The following is a 6,445-nucleotide window of genomic DNA, read 5'->3' on the forward strand; positions in this document are numbered from 1 at the left end:
TGCCGTACAATACATATAACTCAAATAACATTAAACTGCATAAATCAATCTTACTCATGCTATATGTCATAACTTAGGTTAAATTGGGCAGTTGTTACCAACTTACCACTACAACTAATACTTTAGCATAGTAAATTTAAATACCTAATACTGTAACTTGTTTACACCAAAGGATCAAGAACAAGCAGTTAGAACAAAGGAATATACAAGGCAGTTGTATCCTTGTTAAACTTCACCTTACTTAGGCTGTATTTATATAACAAGAGACTTTCAATGCATTAAAGGCAGTAATTAATACACTAAGTAACTAATCTTATAACACTATAAATATAAAAGGTAAAATAAAACATACCATAAATGTACTTGAATCACATAATAAGTGAGTGGTCAAACACACGTCTGATCCCGATCACATTCAGGAGGCCACTGATTCGCGCTAATTTTTTAGACGCTACTGACCCACGCTATCATTATGTAATGAGTGACGACATACAAATTTCTGCCCCCTATAATGGGTTAAGAAACCTTTTACACTGTTAATCATATATAGTAATAACAATTATACTGTACATACATATCAGATTCAGATAATTTATTGTCAAAGTGTACATGAAAATCTATAAATTTATTAGGTTGTATACAGATTAAAATTCATGATGAATGCAAAAAAAAAGCCAAACTTAACTACCTAAATCATATACAGTATATTCCTTTTTATGATGATGAAATAATAAAATGCTTACAAAGCTCGTTTTAAATATATCCCTGTCCCACTACTTTGAATCATATTATTTACGCAGATTCAAGTTTATAAGAAAAATTTAATATATACCAAAATAATCATCTTATTCATTTAATGGATGAATGCCCATAGGTGTATTTATAATATACACTCTGTTGTGTGCTTGTTAGGTTTTTTTTATACAGAAAAACCAGAAAAAATATACAGGTACTAAAGTAAGAATAAACAAACTTGCAAATATCAAAATTTATGAAAATCAAAGAAATACAAGTTGATAGCAGGGGCGTACCATGGGGGGGTTGATGGGTGCGGTCGACCCCCACTTCTAAAGAAAGTGCCCTTTAAATATGCTCGCTTCACTCACAAATAACGCACCCCGCGAATTCTGAAAGCTTCACTAAATTGCTCCGAGTTCAGCTTTCCCCCTGCGCTTTCGTTTCGACCTCCCCCCCCTTAGATTTTTCACCGTACGCCCCTGGATAGGCTGTACAAAAAAGCCCTAATAGATTGAAAAGTAACATTTTTAACATCAATATGCAAGAAAGTAACATGTATATGCATTATATGATTAAAAACTTACACTACAAAAATATAAAATCATAAGATCAATAGTGTGTGATTCAAATTTGATAAGAACTACACTATAAACAGTTGAGGTTGGCAGATTACAGTATTAATGTCTTCAGTTTAATTACTTCAACTCTAAAGATATCATTTATGTAGAATAATTAATATTTTAACAGTTTAAAAAAAAAACCCACAACTTCAGCTCTATGTATATCATATTCAATAATGAAATATTTTAACAAGTTTATAAACATTATGCCAACTTTATATTTCGATATTATTGTATTCAATAATTAATTATTAAGTTTAAGATTCATAACTTAACTCTATGTGGATGATATGAAATAATGGATATGTAGATATTCCTACACTTATAAATTTGAATTGTTGAAAACACACAAGTGAAGCAAATGGACTGTCAATATTCAATAATTGAATATTTTGACTGTTTTGTCACCAGTATTTGCTACTGCAAGTCTCCTTGGATGATATGAAATGATGGATAATCCCTCTGGATTGTTGATTCCATCTTCTGGTTTATCAATTCTTTTTATGAAAGTTCCATCACTACTGAATAGCTGTAGTTTGTGTTGACTTGATATAATGATGTTGTCATCCTCATCAACTACTACTGCTTTTGGATAATTTACTTTACCATCCTCATCACCTTCTTCAACAAGGACTTTTATGAACCTTCCCTCATTATTAAATAATTGTAATCTACTGTTTATGTACGCCAATACAAGAAGGTGTCCTTGGTTAGTAAGAGTAACATCAATGACATATCTCATTTGACCTTCTTTTGTACCTTCTGACCCTATTGTTTTGATGGTCTTGCCATTATTCATGTCAAACATGTACACACAGCTACTGAACCAATCAACTGCTGCATACAAAACATTTGATGTCTCATCCACATGAATGCTCCGTGGTGTATTCTTTGCTCCCTCACTAATTGTTTTAATCAGCTGACCATTCATATTGCATATTCTGATAGGTTTACCATTGTAATCACTGAATGCTATGTTACCATTCTTCATTTTGTACATTCTGTAAACTTGCACACCTTGTGGTAGTGTAACCTTACCAATATATTCTCCTGATTGCTTGTACTTGAGCATTTCATTTGTCAGACATGAAACCAGTAAGGAGTCATCTTCACACTTAACTACATCTCTAATACTTGTTGCATTTATTTGAATAGTATTTACTAATCTTCCCTCTTCTACTTTGATTGTCAGTGGTGATTGGTGAACTGGTTCATCATCAGCACTCACATCTAGTTTAGAAACTCCTGGACTTGTGCATTTTCCTGTTACAAAATAATCTCCATTGTCATCTTCCTGAATTTGAGAGATTTTGGTTTCCCCTGTAGGCTGTGTCCATGTTGCCTTCAGTTGATTTGCATTTATTTCATGTTCATCTGTTTTGATTATTTTGATAATAATTGTCTGATCTGTGATCACAGATTCCTCTCCTTCTAATGTTAAACAGTCTGCTGCACTAAAATCTTTTACAGTCCCTATAGCACATTGTCTCAATGAAGTCATTTGCTGTTTGTTTATGAAGTAGTAAATTTCTCCATTATCATCTGGCTCTGTTTTTGGTAATTCATTGATTTTTTCCCTGAGTGCTGTAACTACTGTTTCACTTGACTGCATTGCAGTGCCTTCATCACTCTTCAATAATTGATTAAGAAAAGACAGTTTTGTTTTTATATCGGATAATATTGCTTTAAATTCATCCATTTGTACATCATTTACCTTCTTTTTCCTTTTGTAGATTGTCTCTACTTCATTTTTCATTTTGTCTCTATTCTCTTTTTTTTGAATATTTCTTCTGCATGATTGTCTATATCTATTAAACATGTGTCTTTATTTTGTTGTAATTTTGTAGCATTGAGAATAACAGCTTTGAGACCACCTTCTAATTTGTTTATGAATTGTTGGGCAAATTTTTCCAAGGTGGATGAAGTTTTTTTAAATGTTTGGAATGCGTCTGAAATGTTGATAGGTTTGTGTTTTCCTTCCCATTCCTTGTGGTCCATAATTGTACAGTTCACACAGATTGGAGTTTTACAACCTGTGCAGTAGAACTCCAAAGGTTTACTGTGATGTGAACACAGAGGTGGATGTAACAAAGTCATCTGAGAGGGGCTCATTGATTGCACATCCTCCATTAAATGTAACTTGTGATTCGCCATGGCTTTAAACTTCTTATGTTGATCACTACAAGTAGAGCACAAGTACTGTCTGCAATCCTGGCAGTAGTATTTTACTTGTCTTTTCTTTTCACAAACACTACATTTCATGTGACCACTCTCTGAAAATAGTTCGATAGTTTCTAATAAGTTATTTAGAAAGGTATTTGGTGGAAGCTTCTCAAGCCCTCTTTTTGGAATTGGATATGATTTTGAGCAAGTTGGGCAAGTCAGCTGACCCTTCTCCTTAACCCAATCTTCCAGGCATGCCAAACAGAAACTATGGAGGCAGTTGAGGGATTTTGGATTTTGAAGTCTCTTAAAGCAGATGGTACACTCTAAGACCTTCTCATCAACATGTTCCAGAAACTGATTCAACTTACTGGTAGCCATCTTTAATTGATATCCTGTGAAATTTAAATAATAGGTAATATAATTATTATCATTTGAACTGGATAAATAATAATGTCATGCAATTATAGTCTGATGACCCTATAGAAAATAATGGCTTCTATCTCCTATTTCGTATAGGGTCTGAAATAACTTGACAATAATTGCTTTATAGTCAGTTAGATATAAATGTATGCTACTGTATATATAATCAAACCACTGGTCATGGCCCCCTCTAAGTCCGCCCCTTAACAGGACATTTTCCCATAGTCTGTACCACCTGGCCATTGGCTTTCTAGCCTTGATAGTGTGTAGCCAAGCATGAAACTTGAAATAAATGGCATGATGGTACATTGTTTAGTGTTGCTGCTAACAAATTTTTTTCCTAAAAAGTTACCTTTGATGATTTATATTTAGTTTAAAAGTTGTTACTGCTCTCTTTTTTTTAGGGGTATTCACGGGGGTTGCTCCAAGATTTGCCTGACAGGATGTCTGAGGTCCCCAAAGCATAAGGTGGACATGGCCCTTAGATTCTTTTTCCCAACAAGCTGTAAGATTTTGCTGTCAAGAGCAAAATAGGAGTGGTTGAGTGTTTCTTAAAATGTTCCGAAAGAGGTCCAGGGGGTGAAGCCCCCAAAAAATTTTACAATTTATTGGTTTCAATTTTAGAGTTTACTAATATGTGCAAAGTACATATTCATTTTTTTCTTTCTGGCAAATTGTGTTTTTCTTCTTGAAGGGAGCCCTGGCCGCATTATCTTTTTTCCCCATACAGTTCAGGTAGAAATTATATAGGGCACATTTAGGTGAACTAATAACATGAATAATGCATGTATGCTTGACACTAATCGCCAGTCGCGAAAGTGGTGTGGTGTTTACTGCTTGTGGAATATGAAAGCTACGGTGTAGTTAGGGCATGGAGGGCTTAGTTTAAAAACTAAACTAATCCATCCATGGTTAGTGTAGGCCAAAATCCCTTGGTAGTCGGTCAAGAGGAAAGTGTATACAGTTGATACAGAGTGAACTACCGTAATTGACTATTACTGTAATTACAAGATAGTATAATACATACTTAAAGTATCGAAATGCACGACATCGTGTCGGGATTCAATATTTCGACATTAATTATGTCTTCAACTGTAATTAATTAACATACAATGTGGTCTTTGAAATTGTAAAAGGGCAGCGCTGAATTTCTGGTCGATTGTTTGAGTAGTGTAAAGTATAGCAATAATTAACTACTACAGTGCTACTGTACTGATTCTAAAGAATGTTTAGAAATGCTCGGACACACAGGTACAATTCTATGTATTTTTTTTTGTTGACTTCTATACAAACATTTTGTTCATATTCAATATTAATAAAGGCATAGATTATATAGCAAGCAGGTATATTATAAACACTAATTTTCAATATTTTATTCACATGACATATAGGTTGTGTCTATTTCCTTCATGGTCTACCCAATTGAATATTGAATAGCTTTATATTTTCTCATAAAAAAAATTTTAATTGTAAAATTGTAAGTTAACTGATTCTGAAGTATTAGTTATTTATTTCTGAGCATTTTTAAACATCCTTCAGAATCAGTACTACTAGAAAATTGCTACAACACACACGTCATACTGTATAAGCCTTACTGTAGGCATAGGCCAAGGCCTTTTCAAATACAGTGCCAGATTCAATATTAGCCTTTACTCTTTTTTTATTTTTATACGTATATAGAATGTGTCTAATGTAGAACTACAATTTTTACACTGTCTTGACTACCAAGGCTTATTTGACAAAATTTTGGGCTAGTGACTCCATAGCATTCATCCACGCATAAAACTCGATGCACCACTGACTCTGTTTCGCAAAGGTGGGACTCTATGCATATTCATGCATATCAGTTCTCCTAACTGACCTTATATAGCACCCTCTATAATTTTTCTGCCGCAACTGTATGGGAAAAAGAAATAATGCACCCTGGCAGCGCCCCCCCCCCCCACTTTCGCCACCTCTGTGCAATCATTGAATAAGCTGTGCATTATATCCAATATGATCCGATCAGGTAAGTGAGTGACTCTGCCCATAATGAGCTCCAGGATCCAGGAGAGTAACTGCAAGAGTCCTGCCTTGGGTTAATTTAGATAATTTAAAAAATACAAAATATATAATTTGAAATTTGAAAATAATAATAATAAATTAATAAGTATGCCTTATTATACTGAAAATACAAAAGAAATATATATAAAGCAATACTGCAGAGAAGTTGCTGGTCTCTCTTTGTAAAAAGCAGTGTATATGTCAACTGATAACTGTCAATGACGGTCTAATGCCCTCAAGACAGAGGACAACTAACAAAACAAGTGACAAGTAATACGTAAATTTATACAGCTTAGATCTATCCATAAAGGGAAGCCAAAACAATGAAGAGGGTTGAAAACAGTACCTTAAGGCGAAAGTAGTGTCACTAAGGGGAAACTTAAACGACGTTAAGGCGAAATTATAGACAACAGAGTTTAAGATGTAAAAACAATAAGACCTGTCTCTTATACTCATCT

General features: G+C 33.9%; 1 protein-coding gene and 1 long non-coding RNA gene across 2 annotated transcripts in view; both read left to right on the forward strand.

The window, feature by feature from the left end:
- LOC117121481 (gamma-tubulin complex component 6-like) overlaps positions 1 to 6,445 on the forward strand; it is a 46,869-nt gene that overhangs the window by 8,735 nt on the left and 31,689 nt on the right. The gene's annotated exons all lie outside the window — the stretch shown is intronic.
- The window catches only part of LOC117121482, an 11,213-nt gene continuing 7,908 nt past the window's right edge, over positions 3,141 to 6,445 (forward strand). Inside the window, exon 1 of the long non-coding RNA XR_004447572.1 lies at positions 3,141 to 3,936. This is a non-coding gene — a long non-coding RNA (uncharacterized LOC117121482). The remainder of the gene's footprint in view (positions 3,937 to 6,445) is intronic.

This window comes from Anneissia japonica, unplaced genomic scaffold, assembly GCF_011630105.1.
Source record: "Anneissia japonica isolate Jap-2015-1 unplaced genomic scaffold, ASM1163010v1 scaffold1699_len65488_cov165, whole genome shotgun sequence".
NCBI classification, from domain to species: Eukaryota; Metazoa; Echinodermata; class Crinoidea; order Comatulida; family Comatulidae; genus Anneissia; species Anneissia japonica.